Source organism: Ahaetulla prasina, chromosome 3, assembly GCF_028640845.1.
Source record: "Ahaetulla prasina isolate Xishuangbanna chromosome 3, ASM2864084v1, whole genome shotgun sequence".
In the NCBI taxonomy this organism is placed as follows: domain Eukaryota; kingdom Metazoa; phylum Chordata; class Lepidosauria; order Squamata; family Colubridae; genus Ahaetulla; species Ahaetulla prasina.
The window spans coordinates 129,946,242-129,973,832 of record NC_080541.1 but is presented as its reverse complement, the minus strand read 5'-3'; positions in this window follow the sequence as shown (position 1 = coordinate 129,973,832).

Sequence of the window (27,591 nt, the reverse complement as noted above, 5' to 3'; positions counted from 1 at the left end):
GATTGGAGTGATTATTAATAAGTTTGAATCTATTGTTTGCTCTTGTATTGTTGTGATTGAAGCTGAAGTAGTCTTCAACAGGAAGGACATTGCAATAGATGATTCTATGAGTTAAACTTTAATAATAAAATTTAACTCATAATTTAATAATTTTTATATATTTTATATATTTTATATATTTTTATATATTTTATATTTTATATTTTATATATATAGGTTTTGCTTAGAACTTACATTCAAAGACTCCTATTTCTCCTGAAGATAAGACTTGCTATTCTTCTGAGTTTTTAATAGGAACACATGTTACTAAAGAGGGAGAAAGCTATTTGTCCTTCATTTAGTCTTTCCTTAGAAGTGAGGGTGATTCAACAGTAATATCTATCACCCCATTCATTGTCATGGTTGATTCAGCTGATATGGCTGGCTAAGCAGGTGTGCCTTTCCTTGTTCCTCCCAAAGCTGTGCATTCAGTGGAAGAGAATGACTATCCCAAGTAAAAGGAGTGCTTTTCTCCATCATATTCTTGTTCTCGTTTTCTCCTAGCACCAGTCTGTCAAAGCCAATGGAAAACAAAGGGCTAGTAAAAATCAGCTCCAACCAGAAATAACTCTCATAATCTTCTGACCTCTATAAGAATAATCTCACATTGGCAAATTGGAAATACTTCCTCCCCATGTGCATGCATGAAATAATTCTAAAATGATGTTTTTTCCCCAGCTCTTGAAATACTTGACTTGTTGAAAGACATTTTTCCTCGTTTACATTGAAATTTTATTATTTTGATGGGTAAAAACTAATTGTGCCTCTGGAAAATTGCATCTCTTTCACAAAGCTTCTGAAACTCTGACCTAGAAGTTTGCAGAGAAACTCATAGATTTCCTTCACAGTGTAATAAGTTGGTTCTTCTTGGCCATTAGATTGCAATCCACATAAAATAAGCACTTATGGAGAAAAAAGAGAAAGAAAGAAAAATAGACTTGGAAGAAACTGGAACAAACTTCAGGAGCGGGTATATGTGCTTGACTATTATCCATGACTACAAAGAAGCACAGTGTGTTGAAAACCTTTCAGAAGGATGCTTCAGACATTCTTTCTTCACAGTGAAACTTGCTAATAATTTGACAAGGGCAGAGCAGAATATATATGTGCATGCGCACACACACACTCTTACATTCAGCATTGCAAAAGTTACCTATATAAATTCTATTGTTTGCTGTCTTGTATGGGAACACTTTTTGAAGTGGGGAAGCAAAGTATTTTCATATGTGATTATGATAATGGAATTATTGACATGAGTTTATTTTTTAAACACTTTGAGAATCACAGGAGTCTCAACTAATGAATTAACTTGAAAAATTTCACAAAATGCCCATAGTGAACTGCAAATAGAAATCCAAATAAATACAAAGTTAGTAGTAAGTTCATTGATCTAGTCTGGAAACTTTCACAACAGAGGAATATCAATGGGATTTAGGACTTATTGCTTAATTGTTTTGTTGAAATTTCCTTATTAGGACTGCCTTGTCAATTGCATCAAGCTGACTCTTTACTGACTCTAGTCAATTTCATTCTGCCTTTGTTAATGATAGGCATTACAGGCCATCCTCCCTTACAACTGCCTTGTTCAGCAATCATTTGAAGTTATAACGGTGCTATCCTTCAGTCACATCATCACCAGTATAGTCAGTATGCACTGTCTTGTTCTTGACTTGTTTTTCTTTTGTTTCCTTCTCTTGCAGAGCAAAGTAGAAGACAGGATGACAAGATAGTAAGCAGGCACGCAATGGGGAACACATATCGAAAGCAATGTGCTGGCACCAGCAGCTGCAAACGATAATATGCCATGACAAAATTTTACAATGTATCCATTCAAATACCTTCCAAAACTACATTATGAAAACTTCAGGCTAACTTAATCATACCGTCACTTTGATATTAATGTCCTCAATTTTGAATTTGTCATGGTAGCAATTAGTAGAAGGGGTTTGGATTGCAGCAACTCTGCCTGAACATACAGACAGAAACAATGGGAGAAAGGTGATTGCTTGTGTAATGGGTCCTAGCAATGAAGCCAACTGGCAGTTAATGAAGGAGGAGGAGGAGGAGTGAGTGACACATGGGCAGAGAATGAAGCACCTATTTCTTTTCACACTGCTGCATTTCAAACCAACTGTACCTTCCTAATGGTCTTCAAGTACAGCCCTATATAGAATGAATTAATTATGTTGTTCCAAAAACAAGCACTGCACAGCCTTCTTTTCTGCCTAAAAAGGATTTAGAATAGTAATAAAAACAACAACAACAGCACACCAGATATCACTGGTTGTTGAGGGTTGAAGTGTACAGTTCGTTGAGGGTTGAAGTGTACAGTTCACTGTACCAGGAGACACCAGAGTCAAAGAAAAAGAACTGGAAAAAATCATGAAATATTGTGATCTGGCCATCGAAATTACATGGCTATGGATGAAACATGTAACAGTGATAACCATTGTCATTGGGGCACTTGGTACCATGTCCAAGAATTTTACAAAGCACATCAAGAAATTCTAGCTTCCTGAAATAACATCAGTGGAAAAACTGATCTACTTGGAACATCAGTGCAAAAACTGAGCTACTTGGAACATCATATTTTAAGAAGATACTTGGTTGATACCTAGGAAGCTGGCAGCAACCCATATCAACCATTAGCTTCAGTCAATCGTATTTGTGACTCATTTTTAAATGTTTAGTTGACTGAGTTTCATGTTTAATGAATAAAAGAGATGATGATGATGATGATGATAATAATGATGATGAAGATGATGATGATGATGATGATGATGTATCGACCTTACTGGGATCTGCTCGCATAATTCGCCGATACATCACGGAGTCCTAAACGCTTGGGAAGTATTCAACTAGTGATCTGTGATACGAAATCCAGCATAGTTATCTTGTTTGCTGTGTATACTGTCATTTTGTGTAAATGATGATGATGATGATGATGATGATGATGATGATGTAAAAGGTGGCTTGCTTCACGAAGATCAGCAGTTTCCAAGCTCATGAAAACAAGCATGTCATCTACCGATAACCAAGCAATATCATTGTATATATGATGTACAATGACAATAAAGGTTATACTAATATGGAAGGAAAAGGATGTTCTTTCAGACAACTGACAAGCGAGTTTAGCTTCCTCTTGCTCCTGCCAAATTGTCCACAGCCCTGATAGTGGGATTGGAAAGAAAATGCTTCTTATCCAATGGCTTCATTTCAAACAATAGCATCAGCACTCTCAGTCCAGCATATGAAAGAAGCAAAAGCTTTAAACTGATGAGTGTAATTGACTGTAAACTATGAGCAATATAATCTCTTGACTTCTGAATTGGTGACCCTGGCTCTTGGAGAAGTAGAGAAGAGAAGAGACACCTTTGCATTGTCAAATGGATTAGTGCATGGTCAATAAAATTGCTTCTAGTGTCAAGAAAACTACAAGGCTAGGTACGTGTCTATTTGTCCGTGTAGTTGTGTGCGGCTTTTTGTTCAAAGATGCAGACAATGTCTACAGTCAAGGCACTCTAGTGTAAAAGACAACTCCTGGAATGTGCCTTGAGCTTAGATAAAATAAATGAATAGTCCTCCGCAGCAGCAGCTGTTTCTGGAGAGACAGGGAAACAACTGGTTTTTCACCATTTGACAAAATGTCATTGCAGCAGAAGATAATTTATAGCTACCAATCTAGAGGGGATTCATTTTCTTTGTCTAAAAACGAAGAAGAGACTTTAAAAGGAGTTGAGCTTTCTAGGACTACTATAAGCTGACTCTCATACATCATTCAGTAAATACTTTTTCCAGCATCTTACTAGACCAAACTATGAGGTGGAGTAGGAGTGATAATTGATAGACAAGTGAGTTCTAGTCCCACCTTAGGCAAGAAGGTCAGCTGGGTGACTTTAGGCCAGTCCTTCTCTGTCAGCACACCTCACAGGATTATTGTTGTGGGGAAAATAGGAGGAAGGCACATATGTTTGCATATACCAGTCCAATATCTGATTTTTTTCATACAACTGATGTTGTGCTTCAATGATTAGAAGGCCTAGACATTGGTCCCTGAATTTAGATTCTTTTAACATTCATATTTTATTATGTTTTATTAATCTAGTTTTAAAAAATAATATATAATCCATGTATGATATGCCATATTCTCAACGAATGAATAAATATAAAAAGAATAAAGGCAGAAAGGAGCATGTGGTTTGTATAATTAGAACACTGGGTTGACAAGCAGCAAGCCCATGTTAGATACCTGAGTGCTAACTCAGGATGGGGTGAACTTTCATCCTTTGTTCCAGTTCCTGTCAGGGACATGAAAGGAACCCTCAACAGGGCATCTCCCAGGCAACAGTGATGTCACTGGCTAATCCTTTCAGCCCAGAAGTACCTCGATGCTTTTGGCATGAGTGCAATGTGAATAAAGACAGAAAATAACTAAAATAATAAAATTTAAAATTTTATCTTACCCAGACTTAACATATTCTCAGAACAACAATGAGGAGGCGATGCAGGGTAACAATTAACAACCATTTATTAACTGACAGAAACCTTCAACCGTGACTCGCTTCCGATACTTGGATAACGAGTTAACAAGCAACAACAACAGCGCTGACAGCTCTTTTATATAGGAGCTGTCAGCGTCTCAGCCAATCAGCGTGCTACTGTGTCCCGCCAGTTTGCTGCCTTGCCGGCAGACCAATCAGCTGTGCGCCCCATATCACATGGCCGCCGGCTGTCCATAGCACTCCTTCCCTCCTGGATCGCGCAAGCGTAATCGGCCAAGTATGCCGGGCGGTGTCGGCTCCTCCCTGACCTGCGCGGTGCAGCATTTTCAATTTGGGATGGTGGACCTTTCAGCGGAGTTTCTGTAACTGCTGGAGGCGGATCGGCTGCTACTGCAGGAAACTCGCTTACAGCCTGTTGACCCTGACATGGGGGTAAGTCTGTGGCCTCGCTTGTACTGGAAGACCCCCCTGTGCTAGGAATGTCCTCAACTTCCTCCTCATTGCCTACCATCACAGGTGTCAGTGGGGTAGCTATCTCATTGGGGTTTCTCCACCGAGGGTAAACGTTTCCGTATTTGATCAATGTGCCGCCAAATACGCCCATCGTCCAATTGCACACGGTATGAATGAGGCCCAGTTACCTCAACTACCTGACCTGGCAGCCATCGGGGGTCCCCACCAAAATTTAGGGCATAAATCCATTCCCCTGATTGGAATATCCTAGCCCCTCCCATGGAGTCCGGGGGTTTCTCTGTCGAGTAGTCAGGATGCAATCGATCAAGAGTAGTTCTCAACCGCCGGCCCATCAGTAGCTCGGCCGGGCTACGGTTAGTTATTGGGTTAGGTGTTGAGTGCTGTGATAGGAGATACGTGGCAAGTTTTGTATGCCAGTCCCCAGGCCCTAACTTTACCAGGACCTCTTTGGCCGATCGGACGGTTCGTTCAGCCAGGCCATTGCTGGCCGGATGGAACGGGGCCGACAGCGCATGGCGAATGCCATGCCTCGCGAGGAAGGTCTGGAAGTGTGCTGATGTTAATTGCGGACCGTTGTCTGACACCAACACATCAGGCAGGCCATGAGTAGCGAACACCTTCCTCAATGTCTTTACAACCACCTCAGCAGTGGTCGAAGTCATGGATGCAACCTCGACCCACTTAGAATATGCATCCACTACCACCATGAATGTATGGCCCTGGAAAGGGCGGCGAAATCAAGTGGATACGGGACCAAGGAGCCCTAGGGTTTCCCATTCCCTAACGGCCGCTGTGGGTGGAGCTGCCATATTCTCTTGGCATCGCTGACAGCTCGCTACCCAGTCTGCAATAGCTTCATCTAACTTTGGCCACCACACGTAGCTGCGGGCCAAAGCTTTCATTCGGGCTATGCGGGTGACCCTCATGCAACGTGTGCAACACCACCTCCTGTAACTCCTTAGGTATTATGACCCTGGAGCCCCACAACAGGCAGCCTCGCAAGATAGAGATCTCGTGCTGCTTGAGCCCGTAATGTTGAAATTGGCTCTAGCTTTCCCTGGGGCCAACCCTTTTCACCCAGTCACAGATCTGGCGGAGAGTACTATCCCTGGAGGTGAGCCTAGCCACATCTGCAGCAGTAACAGCTGCCAGCCGGTCATCTATAAGAAGGATGGAGGCGCGGAGCGGGTCCTCAACCTCAACAGGCAGGGGACACCGGCTCAGAGCATCGGCATGACCCATAGCTTTGCCAGCCCGATGAACCAGTCTGTACTTGTAAGCAGCCAGGAAAACAACCCAACGAGTCATTCTGGGAGACAGGATACTCGAGTCTGGCGATCGCTGGCCAGGATGCCCAACAACGGCTTGTGGTCGGTGATCAAGTCAAACGAGCGGCCATACAAATAGTCATGGAAACGTTTCACGCCCGCCACAGCCGCCAAAGCTTCCTTGTCAATGTGACCGTAGTTCCGTTCCGTAGATGAAAGAGTTCTGGAAAAATAGGCAATGGGGGCTTCTGAACCATTAGGCAGCCTATGGCTCAAGACAGCCCCCACCCCGTATGGAGAAGCGTCACAGGCCAATGTGAGTGGTAAGTTGGCGTCGTATTGCACCAATACCTGGGTGGACAACAGTAAGTCCTTAACAGCATGAAATGCCCTGGCCTCCTTCTGTCCCCAGGCCCACGGCATATGGGATCTCAGGAGTCGGTGGAGCGGCTCTGCAACGGTAGATTTGTGGGGCAAAATATGTTATAAAAGTTCAGTATGCCCAAGAAAGCTTGTAGCTCCGTTTTATTCTTGGTGTAGGGGCCTCCTTGATGGCACGCACCTTGCACGGTGATGGGTGCAGACCATTGGCGTCCACCAGGAACCCGAGGAATTCGACCTGTCGTACGCCTAGCTTGCATTTGTGCAGTTTAAGCTTTAGTCCCTTCTGCCGGAAACGAGACAATACAATACGAAGGCGGTTAACAAGCTCTGCTTCGGACATGGCTGACACGAATATGTCATCAAAATATGGTATCACTCCCGGCAAGCCATGTAAAAGCCTCTCCATGAGGCTCTGAAAGATGCCGAGGCGGCCACGCCGAATTGGAGCCGACGACACTTGAATGCTCCCCTGTGTGTGACGATGGTCTGTGCTTCCGCAGTTGCATCGTCCACCTCCAACTGCTGATATGCTTGAGCCATGTCGAGCTTTGCGAAGATCGAACCACGGCCCAAGGAATGAAGAAGGTGCTGGACCACCGGAACTGGATAGGGGTTCGCCTGGAGAGCCCGATTGATTGTCGCCTTATAATCTGCACAGATTCGAATAGAGCCGTCCGATTTAATCGGAATCACTATGGGTGTCTCCCACCTAGCCTGCTCTACGGGTTCTAAAATTCCCTGCTCTATCAGTTTATCGATCTCCTTGTCCACCTTGGGACGGAGGCGAAGGAACCAGCGTGGCTTAAGGCGTCTAGGGGCTATGCTAGGGTCCATATTAAATGATATAGGAGTCGGTATATTTTCCTAGCTTGTCATTGAATCGTCAGCAAATTCAGTAACCAGATCTGAGAATGGATCTGGCGTAGTGCCGTGTATTCCAGTTACTGCCAATCCCAGAGCCTCGAACCACTCTAGGCCTAGCAGGCTGGGCAGCGAGCCATTGACCACAACTAACTTAAGGCGCCACTGAAATTTCTGTATTGTACCCTAAATCTTCCGCAACCTAAAATGGGAATATGATTCCCTGGTAATCAGCAGTCTGAGCCTGCAGGACAACAATCTGCTCTTCACTATCGAAGGCACTAACCTCCTAAGTGTATCCCATGATATGATTGACACAGATGATCCTGTGTCAATCTCCATTACAAATCTTGCCCTCGATTAACACTGAGAGTAACAACTTCTTTTTCAAACTGGAGCTAGCCTGATCAACTATTTCCTCAGGCCAGCTGCGCACAATTGTAAAACAGTCCTCTTCCACCTGTTCCATTCTATTCTGTGGCCTGTAACCTCGAGTGTTAGGCCTCGCTGGGTTACCATTTACAGGGAGTATGGCTCTACAGACCCTTGCTAAATGCCCTTCTTACCGCACCGCCTGCAATCAACATTTTTAAACGGCAGGCAGGCGGTTGTCGTTTCCTCCACACCCCCCACACGGACCCTGAGTCTTCTTTCCCTCAGGTTCCCTATTATTTTTGGTCTGGGAGGCTTTAAGGCGGCTGATCTCCCATTCCCCTTCACTTGCTTGGTCCAATTCTACTTCCTCCTGGTGAACAGCGGATGGTTTATCCGTTGTTGCTGAATTAAAAGGCTTCCTAATTTCTGTAGCTGACTGATTAGATAATTCAGAGGCTCTAGCCTCATCTATGGCCGTTTGCAATGTTATATCTGTTCTAGCCAGCTGGCGGCGTTGTAGTCGGATGTCCCTCACTCCACAAATCAACTGATCCAGCAATATCTCCTCCAGCTCCTTAAACTCACAATACAGGGCGGCTTGTCTTAGAGCAGCTGTGTATTGTGCAATGGTCTCCTCCTTCTGATATCTAAATCTAAATGCATGGCGTCTAGCAACTCTAGATGGCAGTGGGGCATAGTGACCCTTCAAAACAGCTAACAGGGTCTCCCAAGCCACATCCTGGACTGATTGAGGTGCCAAAAGAGCTCGTGCATTCTCAAACATATCATGTCCACAGACACTCAGGAATACAGCTAACTTCCTGTCCCCGGGTAGCCCCTTATAATCATTAGCAGATAGGAAACAAGCAAAACGGTCTAAGAAGGAATCCCAGGTTTCCTTTGTCTGATCAAAGGGTGTGAAGGTTGATAACGTTGCCATGCTTGGTTAGGCACTGTTCTGCAGCTTTAACTGACCCGTCTTTGTCTTCGCTGTGGATCTGCTCAGCTGATAGTTCTTAACGACTCTGTGAATGACTCTGTTAGCCCTGCCGCCTCAGGCAAATCCCATCCTCCGTCGCCAATGTTGTATTCTCAGAACAACAATGAGGAGGCGATGCAGGGTAACAATTAACAACCATTTATTAACTGACAGAAACCTTCAACCGTGACTCGCTTCCGATACTTGGATAACGAGTTAACAAGCAACAACAACAGCGCTGACAGCTCTTTTATATAGGAGCTGTCAGCGTCTCAGCCAATCAGCGTGCTACTGTGTCCCGCCAGTTTGCTGCCTTGCCGGCAGACCAATCAGCTGTGCGCCCCATATCACATGGCCGCCGGCTGTCCATAGCACTTTGTTCCAGTTCCTGTCAGGGACATGAAAGGAACCGTCAACAGGGCATCTCCCAGGCAACAGTGATGTCACTGGCTAATCCTTTCAGCCCAGAAGTACCTCGATGCTTTTGGCATGAGTGCAATGTGAATAAAGACAGAAAATAACTAAAATAATAAAATTTAAAATTTTATCTTACCCAGACGTAACATTAGAGTAGGCACTCAGAAAGCTGTGGGCAGAGTTGAATTGTGATCCACCACCACCAGGAGTGAAATTCAGCCGGTTCCTACCAGATCACACAATATGGTAGGGCCGACTGCGTGAAGCCCCATCTACCCATGCGGATGTCATAGCGTCCCTTTTTGCTACGATTTTCAGCCTCTGCGCATGCACAAAATGCTTTGCGCGTGCGTGGATGACAGCTGGTGCGAGCAAAGCAAGCACCTGTGTGGCGCATGCACATTTGCGAATCGGTAGGGAAGGTAAGTGAATTTCACCTGACCAGCAACTTTTTGGGGGTGTGTGTGTGCAAAAGACCCCAAAATCAGTAAAATGAAAAACCATTTATTCAGTTTGAAAAGCGGTTTAAAGGGGTTAGGATTACAAAAACCTGAAACACTGATTTTATGTGGCCCTCAAGATGATAGAAATTGTACACATTTGAAGAGTTGAAGAATACAATCAAAATGGTCAGGGACTCAGTTTTCTGAGAAGAAACAGTGGAACATTTGGAATTTTGTTTGAAAAAAGAGACCTAAAATTTTGTATTATTAAGGTATATAAAAACTATGTCAATTTTTGCGATAGAAAATAGATTTTTCTGCTTATTCTACTTTGGGACTAGCAGATATTCAGTGAATAGGACTGAAAGGCTATTTAGAAGAAACATGAAGGAAACACTTATTTATACAGCATAAATGATTTATTTATGGAATTCATTACCCAGAGACAGTGATGGCCATTAAATTGGAGACTTTACAAAGGGGTCATCTTTTCCTGGAAAACACTGAAGAGTCATGAGCTTGGCTACTTTTAGAAAGAAAATGCTGAACTCAGATGGGCCTTGGCTTAATAAGCCTGTTCTTATGTTTTTTGGAGCAAGAACCAAGTTACTTCAGATTCTAGTATTTTGCAGTAGGTTCTTACATTGGTAGAGAGGTTAGGTTAGATGTTATAAAGATCCAACTCTTATCATCTGTTATTCTGTGGTTTAGTATCTACCCAGCAATGAAATTCACTTACTTTTAAATTGCAATTACATAGAAAAATCAATCTTTTAGTGTTGTTGGGAATCAGTTTGAAGTAAGAAGTATTCTTACTCTGGGCTGCAGGCTCTTCTTAGGAAATGGGAATAAACAGAGGGGGATTTATATTTCCCAGCTAACTTTATTTTGGCCTCCCAGCATGTATGAAAGTCTGTCTCATATAATCCTATGAACACTAGAGGTCTATTTTGGTGGAATTCAGCATTTCCTAACTGATAATTCATCTCTACAGAGAACCAATGATATACTGGCAATTAAGATGCTTCTTTTTACTTAGTCCTTCATATTTAACTATTAATAAATCTAATAATAAATCTGGTACTCATTATATGGTTTTTCTATCTCTCTATCATACTGAACATGACTTGTTTTGTTTTAAATTCTTTCTGCAAAATTATCCTGATTTTGGCTTAAAAAACCAATCTGTTTTCCCAGAATAAAATTTGGTTTAACACCCAGACACACACACACACACACACACACACACATATGCCACACTGTTTTCTTACTGTGGAAAGACAAGTAGTGAAATGTTCAAGAGCTATGGTAGTGGAATGTAATATGCACTTGTAGAAAGTAAAACTCAATTGACTCCAGTACCTATATCTATTGTAATACATTAATTATAAAAATGTTTCATATTTGAAAATAGAAAGGGGCTGTTATAAAGACTGGAAATTACTTTCTTGCTTTAGTAGTTAGTGGAAAACAGTCCAATTGAAGATTTCCATTTACTGTGTGAGGCTTTATTTACCCAGCATAAAATATATGCAGTTACCTGGAATGGAGTGGCAGTGGGGTGTATCTCTGCCTCTGAGCTCACTGCATTCATTCCAAACCAGATAACAGCTGAATGTTATATTCAACATTCTCAGCATTCATATTCTTGCCTATTGTAATGTTTGTTATTTCTTCTACAATCAATGCATTCACATACAGAGCCAATTCCTTCTCTGGAACCTTTAGAGGTTGTCTTATGCAAAGTTGAATTCTTTCATGACCTAATTCTGGGACTTGATGACTGCTTTTAGGATAAAGAAGAAGAGCAGATAATAATGATAATGATGATGATAGTTTTCTCAGTTAGTGATCCCACTTTATGGGACTCATATTCTTATATCACAGAGGAGGAGTCCCAAAGCTGCTTTTTCAAGAGGCAATTGGACTTTCTTGTTTTTTCTTTGAAAATGTTTGGCTTCTCATCCAAGTAACTTCTTCATCCTGTGGTGGAAATGGAAGGATTTATATTCCTTGTAGACAACTGGTCATTTGCATTCTTTTAGAGAGTCATTGAGGCCACTTGGAGGTTTATATGTATCCTCAGGGTTGCCTCAGTAGTGCAAATGGATATGGAGCCTATATTGGAACTGCTGAAAGGACTGTATTGCAATCTGTTTTATTCTTTCATTGAGAAGTTGGAGCTGTACTTTCTGCAGGATGTTTTCTGCCCTGTGTCCTTTCACTGTTGAACACAGGTGCAGGTTATTGGGGATGAGTCTATGCTGTCTGTATCCCAAACTGAAGCATAAATGGTTCCTGTAGTCTGCAATTTTTCTGGAAATCTGTTCATATTCCTGCACCATTCGAAGGGTATTCATCTCAAAGTACATAGCTAAATGTCTATGGAGATTCTCATTCATCCAGGTCATGGTTGTCCCAATCAAAATATGCTTTTTCAAGAGGCAACTGGATTTTCTTCTTGTTGTTGTTTTTTCTTTCAGAGAATCGTGACCTGGATGACTGAGAATCTCCATAGAGAATCTTCAGAGAATCTCCATAGGGGAAGAGGTGGATCTAGGATTATTAGCTTGTTCCCTTTCATCTTATTTTATTTGTTCTTTAATGAAAGTAAGTTTATATCTGTAAATCTATTTTGGATTGCTTATTAGATTGCTTTTAAAAATAATACTTTAAAATATATTATTATCATTTTCTATATCTTGATTTGCAGTACACTGGTTTATTATTAACACTGATTATTATTTTTTTACTATGTTTTATTGGGCATAATCTATTGGGCATAATTTAGGGAGAAAACCTGAGAATCATATATTGTTGGTATTATGTGACACCAACTTATATTATTTCAGGACTTTCTGACAACTGAAACAATAGCTTTGTGGGCACCACATGGTCCGTAGGCTTCTTACCTGGTAGAATATTATTTATTCAGTTTCTTCAAATGGATTAACACTAGATATGTTAGATTACCATTTACATAATCTCCAACCATTCATTTTGAGGATTATAGATATTGCATTTCATTGGCACATATCTGATGCAGGCTAGTTTATTATTGCCTTGCACTATCTGCCTGGAGTTTTGGCCAGAATCTTTCATACCTTTTAACTGGTATGGGGCCTCTGGTGGCTCAACAGACTAATGCAGTCTGTTATTAACACAGCTGCTTGCAATTACTGCAAGTTCAAGTCCCACCAGGCCCAAGGTTGACTCAGCCTTCCATCCTTTATAAGGTAGGTAAAATGAGGACCCAGATTGTTGAGGGCAATAAAAGTTGACTTTGTATATAATATACAAATGGATGAAGACTATTGCTTAACACAATGTAAGCCACCCTGAGTCTTCGGAGAAGGGAGGGATATAAATTCAAATTAAAAAAAAAACTGAAGGTGTCTCTATCACATATAGTCATCATTTTGGACCAGAGCATAAAACGTATAGCTCCATATTCTAAAAATTGTACTTCCCCTCCACACCACTATGGATTATAATACATAATAAACATATAATACATATAAATAGTAAAGGTCAACTATTATTACTGTTTCAAAGACATTTTATGAAGCTCTGCTTTACTGACATGAAGAAATAGCAATATTATTATTACAATAATCTCTAAATTAATTATATATCAGTTAACTATAAATAATATCTAGTATCTTAGCTTTTATTTTCTAAAAACCCAGAAGAAACTTTATATATTCCCGAATGTGCTTCAGATCTTACCTTCAAATTTCAATGTAACTTCCCTACTCAAACAGAGTTCAAACCAATGTTTAGACAAAGATTAAGCGAGGCTCTATCAATCCTTAGTTTGTTATCAGACTTCGCCTTAAATAAACTTGAAGAACACTAGACAGAGTTGATGGCTTATTAACATTGAAATAAGAACTGGAAGAAAATAGCTTCATAAATTTGTAACATTTCTCACATCCTTGGAGCAGGCTTTACTGCTCATTGAGGTCAACTATATCATAGATTTTGATTACTTGAGTAGTAATCTGATTGTCATCAAGTCAATTTTATAAATTCTTGTATTAAAATATAGTTAGACCCCCATTTTCTTTTGCAAAATATGTTTTTTCAGACTCATAAATGAATCCACATGCAAACATAAAGAAATATATGATACTTATTATATTTTAAAATAATGAATTTCATTACATACTGTGGATAAATTATGTATTCAGAGCACTAGCTTAATATACATTGTCTGTATTTAATCTTTGTCATCGTATCAATTTAAATATCTGTTGACTTATGATTTAGATCTAAATTAAATAAAATGCTAAATATCAGGCATTGTCATTTATCAAAATGGTAATTACTTCTTCTACGGTAATATTATTTTTATGTCCATTTCATCACTATTATAGTATCTGTTGCATGAATTGTCCTCTCAATGAAGCACAGTTGTTTCTCTTAACCATTATTTTTAATATGCCTACAACAAAATCAGAAATAATAGTAACTTGCCATCAAGATTTTGTAAAATTTTGACTAATCAGTTTGTTAACATTCTTTTTACTATTACAATTTTTTATTGTTTTATCAATGTATTTAATACAAATATAAATAAAGATAGGAAATTAAGGGAAGAAAAATGAAAGGTGAAAGAAAATATAAGGTACAAGGGAAAAAAGAAAAAGGCATTGATTTCCAACTTGATTTGTGCTTGGATTGGAAAAAAAAAATGACTTTGGTGTTGCCATCAAGATTGTTGTTATAGACATTACATACAAATGTGTAAAAGTAAAAAGTTGAGGTTCTAATGTTGTTATGTTGCACTGTGCTAAAAGGTTTGGTGACATTCTTGAAAAGTTGCCCAGATTGATTGTACTGAGGATGGCTAAAAAAACCCTTTCAATATATTAACAATCACATTAATCATTTCACCAGCAAAAGAACAATTCTGATACTGAGAGCATAACAAAGGATATCCAGGCAAAGGACTTTTTTTTTATTGAAAAGGAAAATTAATTACATAAATATTCCGTCTTGCTTATTCTAAATTGATTTTGTCTGGAAGAAAAAGAAAGAGAATACGACTTTAAAACAGTCACGTGGTCACTGTAATCTTCTCATCTTATAAAACTGGCACAATTTTGAAATAATATTTATATATCACCCTGAAACTAACATGTTATGTATCAGATTATTCTTTCTTCTCTTTATAATAGCCATGTTTTCTCCCAATCAACATCCATGTGCAATAAAAAAAATGAATGTTTATTCCCATTGCATTTTACAACTAAAATTTAATTATATTTTAAATAAAAAGCTGCACTAAAATTCAGTTTCTGAGTATCTGTCTTTGTTACTAATCCATGCTTAATTGGATACAATTATTTCAGAAGACATAAAATCAGCTGTCAAGCACTGCAGTTTTCAAATATGATCAAATATCAAGGAAATGAACAAGTTAGTCTTCTAACTTTATTCCATTAAGTGAATAAAACCCTGGTACACCTTTCCTTGTAAGGAAGAGGCACATAATTCCTATTTTGAAAATTTCAACAGAAAACTACTAGAGAGGTGGGTGAAGATTTAGATCCTTCTTTTAAAATCAGCATGGTTCAGTATTAATCTCCTAACCCCAAAGTTCAGGATATAAGCAAAGATTTTTAATCCTTTCCAAAAAATCACAGGGTTCTGGCCAACACCACCAGAGTTCTCCACTCCTCTGAATACAACAAAATACCTTATGCTATCAGACTTGAAATCCTGGGTTTAGAAAATTTAGAACTACGCCGTCTTCCGCATGACTTGAGTTTAACTCATAGAATCATCTATTACAATGTCCTTCCTGTCAAAGACTACTTCAGCTTCAATTGCAACAATACACGAGCACACAATAGATTTAAGCTTAATGTTAACCGCTCCAATCTTGATTGCAGAAAATATGACTTCAGTAACAGAGTTGTTAATGCTTGGAATACACTACCTGACTCTGTGGTCTCTTCCCAAAATCCCTAAAGCTTCAACCAAAAACTGTCTACCATCGACCTCACCCCATTCCTAAGAGGTCTGTAAGGGGCGTGCATAAGAGCACAAGAGTGCCTACCATTCCTGTCCTATTGTTCTCTTTCATTATATCCAATTAATATAGTTATTACATACTCATACTTATATATATGCTTATATATTGTATAGTTATTTCATGCGTACGCTTATATATACTGTGTGACAAAATAAATAAATAAAATAAATAAGTAAAAATAAAAATAAACTTAACCAAATGAACATCAACACAATCATAATCATTTGGCTATGATTTGATCTTAACATCATAATGATTAAAATAATGTACATTCTAAAAAAAATCAGTTTTTCTAATTATACCCCATTCCTTTTCCTTTGATTGGATTCTCAAAGTATTTATTAGACCCAGCTGCATATTTTAATTCAGTGTCTATTTCTGTGGGTGCACAAGCTGACAGTCCTTTGTGGTAGATCAGATCAGGAAACTATCTCCACAGGATGACTAGAACTATAGTTTATTGAGATAGGTTATAGCAGGGATGTCAAACTTGCATTGTGATGGTGGTGTCATGTGATATATCGGGACTTTCCCCCCTTTGCTAAACTAAGTGGGGGCAGGGCCAGCACGTGATGCATCCGGCCCATGGGCCTTGAGTTTGATACCCCTGGACTATAATAACAGAATCTTGCAAGTCTGTTTGAGTTTCTCCTTGCCTTCCATTTACAACCCAAGAAATCAGTCTAGGCCTCTTTCTAATATTTCCCCATCTCTCTGGTGGGAAATGCATGCTTCTTCATCTGTTCTTATCTTAACAGCTTCTAGACAGCATCTCCAAGATCACCTCCATGGCTGCTTCTACTTACATTTTTTTTTGTTCTGTACTATCTGCAAAAAGATCTCTATATTCTATTAGCTTGCAAAAATACGAATTTCATCCTATGATGTTCTTCAAGGAAATCTTTTTAATGAGAAAGCAGGGAAAGACAGGAGTGGAGACAGAGGAAATTCAAGAGGAAAATTCATATTACATGCCATATATCAAAGGGGACATTTTTTATTAAGAGTTTGTGTTAAATTGGGCACAGCAATAAGGAATCATAGATAAAAGTGCTACTAATCTATATGAATAATTCTTCATTGCTTGTGCCTCATTTAATTCAGCACTAAGATAGCTATTGATACTTTTTGGCTACTTTTCCTAGATGGCATCTCTAGTAAATACTGTTGTATCAGTGGATTTGTCAACTCATATATTTGGAAGGCAAAAAAAGAAAAAAAAGTAGAAGATAGATAAGATGAAAAGCTGATGGGAAGAATAGAAAAATAATAAATGCAAATCCCAATGATTTCAGTGTGTAGAAATGTAAACATTAAAATATTCATGCACATCCATTAAACCCTCTGAGATTGATTAACATTTTGTGGAGGTGGGGCCTAGGCTGTAGCTTGCCCTACTAAATTTCATAAAAGAAATGGAATTAAACAATTTCAGATCTGCTCTCACGACAGGTGGGGAAATAGCAGAATTGAACCAGATTCTATCAAATAAGATAGAACTTCTGTTCATAGGAATTTAGACTGAAAGTAGGAGGATGACATTTGAAATTATTCAGATTAGTGGTACTTCATTTCACTCTCAAAAGACGACATTAGTTAGACTCCACTCTAGACTTCAGAAAATATCCATGTAACAGGTATATTGAAAGACTCTTCAAGGCAGGCTTAAGCTTTAGCTTACTACAGATTTGATTTATACAGATATATAAACTAATTGTTTATTGCACCTGAGGAATGATAGCCATTCCACACAGTCAATGTGCCATTTGAGTATAAAACAAAAATAATATAACCTTTTAGTTCAAATCCAGCACTTTCTTTCCCATCTCCCAGTGTGTGATAGAATTCTAGCCTTCTGTTTCTCATACTCATAGTTTGTGGCAACTGCATACTTATTTTGTCTTTTTTTCCCCTCAGAATTATTTCAAATAACAGAATATTGACATGTATTGTTGTTCTTAAGTCTTTCATATACTAACATTGTACAAAGAGGAAGGAAGGAAGGAAGGAAGGAAGGAAGGAAGGAAGGAAGGAAGGAAGGAAGGAAGGAAGGAAGGAAGGAAGGAAAGGTAAGGTATTCAACTTAAAGTCTCATAACCCCTGAAAGTCTTAAATATAGCTCTGGAACCCTTTTAAAAATCAGTTTCACCTTTTAATGTTAACTAATGTGTTTAAATATATTGGGAGTAATTATACTCCCACTTTAAATTAAAAAGTTTGGCCTTATCCTCTGGAAATTTTTGTATCCCAAAACTTATGTACAAATAAAATGAAACCAAGTCTTAAAATTATAGTTTTCTTGAAACAATAAATAAATACATAAATAAATAAATGCAGGGAAAAGATGGCTGGTCCACCTGAGCTGATAGAAGACATCCTATTATGTCACCTTTCCTGCAGCAGCAATCAGATGTCATGGTTGTTCATTAAAAAATAGCTTCAGAATAGATATTTGATCCTTGTTGAACCCAGGAAATGATTCTGTTGTCCATTTCATAATTTGATTATAAATGTTGATCCTCTTCCTTTCGACTTACCTTAGATAAAGTTCTGAGTACTATTGCTCCTTTCTAAGAGCCATCCATTCCTCTGTGGGTGATATTTCAGCATATAAGCAAACTATTATTATTGCTGATAGGAATAATATTGCTAGTTGAGTGCCATCAAGTCAGACTCGATTCCTGTTGACTGAATAGACAAATGTCTTCCATCTCAACCTACGTGTGATAAAAAAATCCAGTTTTTCAAATGACATTACAGTGAAATCCCCATTCTTTATCTGTTATTTCTCCCAGTTTGTTTTTAAAAAAAATATTTATAGTAGATTTGGGGTTTTTTCTAGATGACCATCCATTCGTTTTGGGAACCCAAAGAATATGTATATATTTTTGCTATTTTTTGATTATCACATCAAAAGAGTGCCCAGCATTTAATAATAACAATAACAATAACAATAACAATAACAATAACAATAACAATAACAATAACAATAACAATAATATTTTAATTTTTATACCGCCCTTCTCCCGAAGGACTCAGACTTTCTGAACCAGAACTGATTCAAAATCCATAAACCTTTCTTTCACTTGTTTGCAATTTCAGCTTTCATACCTATTTCACTTATTTTTATGACTGCCCATGTACTATTGTTCTCCAAGGTAGTTTCTTACTTAGATTGTCATTACTTTTCTCTGTACAAATTGTTCTCCTTTTTATTCCTCCACTGAGCCCAAAGAAAAGAAAACTGTTTACCATTTCTTAAATGTCAACCGAACGTGAAAATTCACTGAATGTGTTTGTTGTTAGCTTTATTCTCTTAACATTTCATGTTAACCCAGATGTTTCATTGTTATTACTATAATGAACTTCTTCAATGTTTAATTCATTTAACAAAATATTGTTGTCTGCAAATCTCAAATTATTAGAGTTTCAGCTGCAATTTTTTATTCCAGTGATCTTCACTTTCAATTCTGCCATGCTAATAAATCAGAGGTTCTCACAATTTTGCTCCCTTAATTCCCTAAAGTGATTAATGAATTATTTATTATACATACCACCCACATGAATATTTCTGATTATGCTTACACTATCGACTTATTCAAACAGAGGGAATGTGTCTGGCAACGATCCAACCGGATCATTGCAAAAACTCACTCCTTAGTCATAGCTTCCTTTAACAACTTTTCAATTTGAAGAAACAGCCCAGATGTTGTCATAGTTGTCTCAAAGATGCTTTTTCAAAAGGCAACTGGACTGTGAGGAAGAAGAACTGAAATTATTTCCTCCTCTTCTTCTTCTTCTTCTTCTTCTTCTTCTTCTTCTTCTTCTTCTTCTTCTTCTTCTTCTTCTTCTTCTTCTTCTTCTTCTTCTTCTTCTTCTTCTTCTTCTTCTTCTTCTTCTTCTTCTTCTTCTTCTTCTTCTTCTTCTTCTTCTTCTTCTTCTTTGAAAAGAAGTCCACTTGCCGGAGATAACAACACCAATCCATTCCTAAATGTGATTCAGAGAGGCTGGCCAAGATCAAGGCACTTTTATTTAGTTGTTTCCTCTCCCTCCTTGTTTCATACTTTCTCTTATTGCAGGTATTTTACTTTTATTCAACTTTCTTCCTCTTGAAGATTCTTCCATGTCCAATTTTCCTGAAGACCTAGGGAATACCATACCAAATAATTGCTAACTTTTCATTACTTGTGTATCTTTAACTAATTCTTTCAGATGTTCCTCATCAAACAATAATATTTCAGTTGTATATTTTTCCTTTGCCATATGTACTCTATAAATAGACACAATTGCCTCATATATAAAAAAAGAAATAGATCTTATTCACCAACCAATCACCATTCTTATTTATTCCTGGATTTTTGAATTTCCCAATCACTTTTAAGCAATTTCTCATCTCATTCACATCTGCCTATGTTAAAGGGAGATGTGAATGAGATAACAGATATTTTTTTTCCTCCTATATCACACTCATTTCATTTAGTGCAATTATTCCCAAAATTCATGGGTAGTTGTTTCATTATAAGCATTCAGAGAACTATAAATGTACAACTTTACTATGTTATGATTGCCTACTCCATATGAATAGACTACCATCTAGATAACATCAATTCACATTTGCTGACACACATTTTAATCCTTTTATTCATAATTACAATGTTAAAATAATATTTTATTGCTTTACATATTTCAGTAGTGACAGAAGTTACTCTGCCAAATTTAACAAATCATTTTTGACATTTTTCCCTTTGGAAAATGTCAGAGTATCATGCAGAGTGTCAGAGCATACAATTGAAGTCATCTACTAAATAGGAGTAAATCACCCTTATTAACTAGAAGTGCTTTGACTCTGATCCTCTTTTAATTATTACAGCAAGACTATTTATTTATGATAGGGTTAGGTGTGAGCTGTGGTGGTGCAATTGTTAGAATGCAGTATTGCGGGCTAATTCTACTGACTGCTGATTGCCAGTGCCATTGACTATTGCTAATGGTTGATATGAGTTGCTGCCAGCATCCTAGGTATCAACCAAGTACCTTCTTAAGATGTACAATGTTCCAAGTAGTGCAGTTTTTTGCACTTTCACTTTTGATGTATCTTATAAAATTCTTGGACATGGTGCCAAGTGCCCTGATGACAATGGGTATCACTGTTACATGTTTCATCCATAGCCATGTAGTTTCGATGGCCAGGTTGCAATATTTCATGTTTTTTTCCAGTTCTTTTTCTTTGACTCTGGCATCTCCTGGTACTGCGATGTCAATAAATTGTACATTTCAGTTTTTGAACACTGTGATATCTGGCGTGTTGTGTTCCAAATGATGATCCATCTGTATTCAAAAGTCCCACTGTATTCAAAAGTCCCACCTTCTCATTTTCTACAACTTTTTCCACATTATGTTCCCATGACTTTTTGGATACAGGTAAGTTGTATTTTTTACATTATCATCATCATCATCATCATTATTATTATTATTATTGTTCAGCAGTTCGAATCTCACCAGCCCAAGGTTAACTCAGCCTTTCATTCTGCCGAGGTTGGTAAAATGAGGACCCAGATTGTTTGGGGGGGAAATGCTGACTCTTTAAACCATTTAGAGAGGGCTGTAAAGCACTGTGAAGTGATATATAAGTCTAAGTGCTATTGTTAAGTGCTATAGACCCATCAAATCAAATAGTGATTATCTGGGGCTACTAGAGGGGTGGTTTTCTACCCATTCGCCCTGGATCAGACGAACCGGTAGTGGCAGTGGCGGGAGGCTCCGCCCACCTGCCCAGGTGTGTATGTGCGTGCATGAGCATGCATGCATCCATGAGCGAACTGGTAGTGCCGGGTTTTGAAACCTGCCCCTGTGCTACTAGCATGAGAACCAGTAATGCATTTACAGTAGTGACTAACGTCAGTCAGCCTAGGGCTCAATACTACATGATCCACCTATGAACCTGGAGCTATTGTAGCACTAAGTGCTAAAATGATGGCCTATGAAGCTTCTCTGTCCACTTTCAAAATGAACAGTTAATTCATAGAAATGAAAATGCTATCAAGTGGCTTGGACTTCACACCAGCTGATAGCTTGACTTTCTGTGGGTCACACATTTGAGGAATTCTCCAATGACAGCTCAAGAACTATAAGGAATGAGAGGCATGGATAAGAATAGTTACCTGCAGATAAATGGATAATGAAAGGGTTAAAGAGTTAGAATGTGAGTCGTGAATTAATGCTTTGGAAGAAAGGCAGCTGTAAAACAAAGAGAACAAAAGGTTGTAAGAGAGGAGAGAGGTAATTGACAATTGGCTAGAGTAAGAAGAGGGAAATGAAACAGAGATAAATATTTGTACGGCTTTATGAGGTTTCAAAAGTGTGTTTTGCTTTGATGTTGTTTCAGACAAAGTGTCTCCTTAAGGCTGCTTTGTGAAGCCACATAAAAGTAAAATTAAGTGACCTACAGCTCCATCTCATTCTGCTTTGGAATCCCGTAAGCCTTCTTCAGAGATCAATTGGGCATCTTCTTCAGCAAGTGCCATGGGAGAAGATTAAAAGGAATCTTTTTATTCAGCACAGGCAAACGTGGGATTGCTCACAGAATATGACAAAAGCAGCCACTCTAGACTTTCCTTTGAGGTCTACTATGTTAGATAGCTCCAATTAATAATGAAGGCAATCCTTAAATTGCTCTGCCTTGTAAGCACTTCAGACAGCATTGGGAGAGTAGATTCCCTTTTCCTACAGTTCTGGTCCAGAGTAGTTCAAGGTCATCCAATTTACTTTGTTAAGGTGAACCAAGTCACTTCTGTCTTTGATGAATTGCTTCATCAAAATAAAACTACAGATTCTTCAGCACAGCTGCACCAAAAAACTAGGCAGCATGAAAACTTGCCAGAGTAAAGATGTGCAGACTGCATCTCTTTTTTTTTTAATTGAAGAAGTTTTACAACAACAATTAAATTTTTCCCCTCCCCTCCCCTCCTTCCCCTCCTCCAACCTCCCCCGACTTCCCGGAGCAAATACAAGGTATAGTTCAATAAACAAACAGTCATACATTAAATTTTTAAAATCTAACACAATTATAATCCTTCTCTCTCACATAACCTGACTTCTTCCATTAAAATCAAAAACAACGTCCTTCATTCAAAGGCAATCTGAAATTTCTTAATCTGATATCTATTTTGAATATAATCAATCCAATTCTTCCATTCATTTAGATATTTTTCTTGAGTACTGTCTTTCAAGAAGGCTGAGATTTTAGCCATCTCAGCCAAATTGGAAACTTTCAATATCCATTCTTCTATTGTGGGTAATTCTTTTTTCTTCCAATATTGTCCAATCAACAGTCTTGCTGCTGTTATTAAGTTCAAAATCAATTTAGTCTCAATCACTGTACAGTCTGTTGTTATTCCCAAAAGGAAAAATTGTGGTAGGAACTTTATCTTCTTCTTCAGAACATTCTGCATAATCCACCAAATTCTTATCCAGAAAGACTTAATTTTCTTACAAGTCCACCATACATGAAAATATGTAGCATCATCACAATTACATCTCCAACATTTCGCTTGCATATCTGGATACATACATTATAATTTCTTAGGATCTAAATGCCATCTATAAAACATCTTATAAAAATTTCCCCTTAAATTCTGCACTTGCGTAAATTTAACATTTCTAACCCAATTTTTTCCCCATGTTTCCAACATTATTGGTTCCTGAATATTCTGTGCCCATTTTATCATACAATCCTTTATTAAATCTCTTTCAGAATCTATTTCTATCAACACATTATACAATCTCTTTATATGCCCCTGGGTTTGATTTCTAATTTGTTTAACCAAATTTTCTTCATTTTGAATAACACCAATTTTCTGATCTTCTTTCCATCTAGCCTTTAACTGTCCATATTGAAACCAAGTATAATCCCTCCCTTCTTCTTTTAATGTCTCCAAAGAGTTTAGTTGTAAATTTCCCCTCTCATTATATAAAATATCTTTATAAGTAATTATTTCTTGTTCCTGTTCTATATTTATATTCTCTACTGCATGCCGAGGACTGTGCAGACTGCATCTCTAACCTTCACTGTGCCTTCACAGAAGGAGAGATGGGGGAAAAGTGGGATAGAAATGTCTCTTTTGGTACTTTTTGTACCTGGCCAATGGGCCTTCTGGTTGCTGTTGTAGAAATTGTAAAATTCTATTGTAATGTCCTTCCTGTTAAAGACTACTTCAGCTTTAATTGCAATAATACAAGAGCAACCAATAGATTTAAACTTAATGTTAACCACTTTAATCTAGATTGCAGAAAATATGACTTCTGTAACAGAATCATCAGTGCTTGGAATACTTTACCTGACTCTGTGATCTCTTCCCATAATCCTAAAAGCTTTAACCAAAAACTTTCTACTATTGACCTCACCCCATTCCTAAGAGGACCATAAGGGGCGTGCATAAGAACACAAATGTGCCTACCGTTCCTGTCCTATTGTTTTTCTTTTCTTCTTCCTATATATATATGCTTATACCTCCTAATATTTACTCATATATATGCTTATATACTATATAATCTTTTTGTATGATACTTACATATATTGTTGTGACAAAATAAATAAATAAATAAATAAAATAAAATACTTTTTGTACCTGGCCAATGGGCCTTCTGGTTTCTGTTGTAGAAATCCATAGAGGAATTCCACACTATACTGGGGAACTGTTCTTTCTGTCCCTTTGCTATTATCTACTCCACGATAGGCAGGGAGAGAAGTAAGCGTCTCTTCTTATCTGCCCAACTCTTTTCTTACCATGTATACCAGAGCTGTAGGGATGATTCTTGATGTCTGCCCAGTGGCCTTACAGGACCTGAGAAGAAAGGATTTACCCATCCAAAGTCTACTTAAAGGAGGATCTAGTAAAGATCATTGAATATTTCTTTCTGGGAATGAGCTATTTCTTATACTGTCTTAAGGAAATTGAACACAAAAGCTTTAAAATTGAGATTTTTTTTTTCAGGTAATGGTGGGGGAATAAATCTCTATGTCCCAAAAAAACAGGGAAATCATATTTAGTATGCAATTGATATGAGTGTTTAAAAAATGGTTGAGTTGGGTCAAGACATAATCTTGGAGAAGAGGCTTGTGAATCTGGATTAATTTTATTTTCAGTTATCGCCATGATACATGATCACAATCACACACACACACACACATACACACACAAACACACACACACACACTCTTTCATTACTGCAAGCCAAAGGAAGGCAATATATGTTTTCTAATATATATATATATAAATGCACATGTTTTATAACAATGATAAAAAAGTAATATATATGGAAGGGAAAGCCTTTCAGTGGTTAGCCTAACTGAAATCAGACCATTTCCTTCTCTTTGTTTTTTTGTCATTGTTGTTGTTTTTTGTTTGTTTTCCCCATGAAATTTGAAGTGAAACTGAGAAGCTCTGGGCCATACCAATACTATATCTTCTATTAAAAAAGGAAAACACTGATAGCTCTTGATCATGGTTGTGTGTTGGAAGAAGCCTTATCATGGGAGAGAATAGAAGAGGGAGGATGAGAGAATGGAGTGCCCACCAGATTAAAGCAGAGAATGTGTTTGATGGTGAAATAGAAGATTTGTAGATTTTAGCTCCTTGACAGTAGCAAAAGAGCTAAAAAGGGAAGCTCAGCGGCTTCTCAATTCCAGCAGAGACACCAACTACCCTTCCTTTCTTCTGGTTTCCCTAACACAGATTGAAACACTGTGCAAAGCCAATGCTTCAGTAACAGTTTGGAATGGCAGCTGGCAACAGTAGAAAGCAGCTAAGGTTGATAAAGACGTTGCTAGAACTCAGGTTATTATACACACAGGCATCAACATTAGCATAGATATAGTACAGGTGTAGCGAGAAGAGTACAATTAGAAGTTAAGTAATGCAGTAAATAAATTTTAATAAATAAACAAACAAACATGATCTTTGTATCATTTCCCTCACAGATATCATGAGCATTCTTAGACCAGTGACAGGTATTTTCAATATGATTGATTAATTTTTCATACCATCCAGGAATACCTCTCACAGAACACTCTTTCTGTGTTAATGCTGTCCATGGAAAATTGCCTAAACACATTTGCTTTTGGAATTTTTACTTAGATAGATAGATAGATAGATAGATAGATAGATAGATAGATAGATAGATAGATAGATAGATAGATAGATAGTGTGTGTGTGTGTGTGTGTGTGTGTGTGTGTGTGCTAGAAATAAACCCCTCCCATATTTGATTTATGTGAATCAATTAAGATATTTCTAGGACATCTTTCTAAAGCACTCCAGATATCTTATTTAGAACATAAAATGCAATTTAAACAAACTTACATCCAAATCCAATAGTTAAAATGATCAGATAAAATGTTCATGTGTCCCACAGTCACCCACAAATATTATATATTGGATTCTGCAGACAAGTATCTTTAACAGATATAAAATTATTTGTGAAATAAGAGAACGAAACTTGAAACTGCCTTAATCCTGATAAAAAAATGTATAGAGCAACGGTTGTTTTATCTAATAATAATATCACAAGTAATTGTATTCTCTTTGCTGACGATGTCAAACTATTTAACACCACCAACAATACAACCACCCTTCAAAAAGACCTTGACTTTGTATCTGAATGGTCTAAAACTTGGCAACTCCAAATCTCAACCAGCAAATGCTCAGTCTTACATATTGGAAAAAAGAACCTAAACATTAAGTACAAGCTTGATGGACATTACCTTACAGATGACCCCCTGTTAAAGATCTTGGGAGTTTTCATATTAAATGATCTAAGTGCCAAAGCCCATTGCAACTGCATCGCAAAAAAGGCTCTAAGAGTTGTAAACTTAATCTTGCGTAGCTTCTTCTCCAAAAACACTACACTACTAACCAGAGCATATAAAAATTTGCTTGACCAATTCTTGAATACAGCTCGATTGTCTGAAACCCATACCACATTTCTGACATTAATGCATTTGAACGTGTCCAGAAATATTTTACAAGAAGAGTTCTCCACTCCTCTGAATACAACAAAATACCTTATGCCACCAGACTTGAAATCCTGGGTTTAGAAAATTTAGAACTATGCTGCCTTCGACAGGACCTAAATTTAACTCATAGAATCATCTATTACAAGGCCCTTCCTGTCGAAGGCTACTTCAGCTTCAATTGCAACAATATACAAGCACACAACAGATTTAAGCTTAATGTTAACCGCTCCAATCTTGATTGCAGAAAATATGACTTCAGTAACAGAGTTGTTAATGCCTGGAATAAACTACCTGACTCTGTGGTCTCTTCGCAAAATCCCAAAAGCTTCAACCAAAAACTGTTTGACCTCACCCCATTTCTAAGTGGTCTGTAAGGGGCATGCATAAGAGCACAAGAGTGCCTACCATTCCTGTCCTATTGTTTCCTTTCGTTATATCCAATTAATATAATTACATACTCATACTTATATACATGCTTATATATTGTATAATTATTTCATACTTATGCTTATATATACTGTGTGACAAAATAAATAAATAAATAAAAATTGATTTGTCACTGAACAGTATTCAGGACTGTACTTAGGGCAGGTGTTTCCAACCTCTTCAGCTCATGGACCTCTTTTTATGAAGTTTAAGATTGTTCATTGACCTCCAAAACATTTACTATCTCAAAATGATTTTTAAAATATCTTAGCAGTTGATATTGACCCCTTTGTGGAATTCTGATTTAGGGAATGCAGGAGGCAGAGAAGTTCAAAACACACATGTATAACTACTTTCAAGAAGCATCT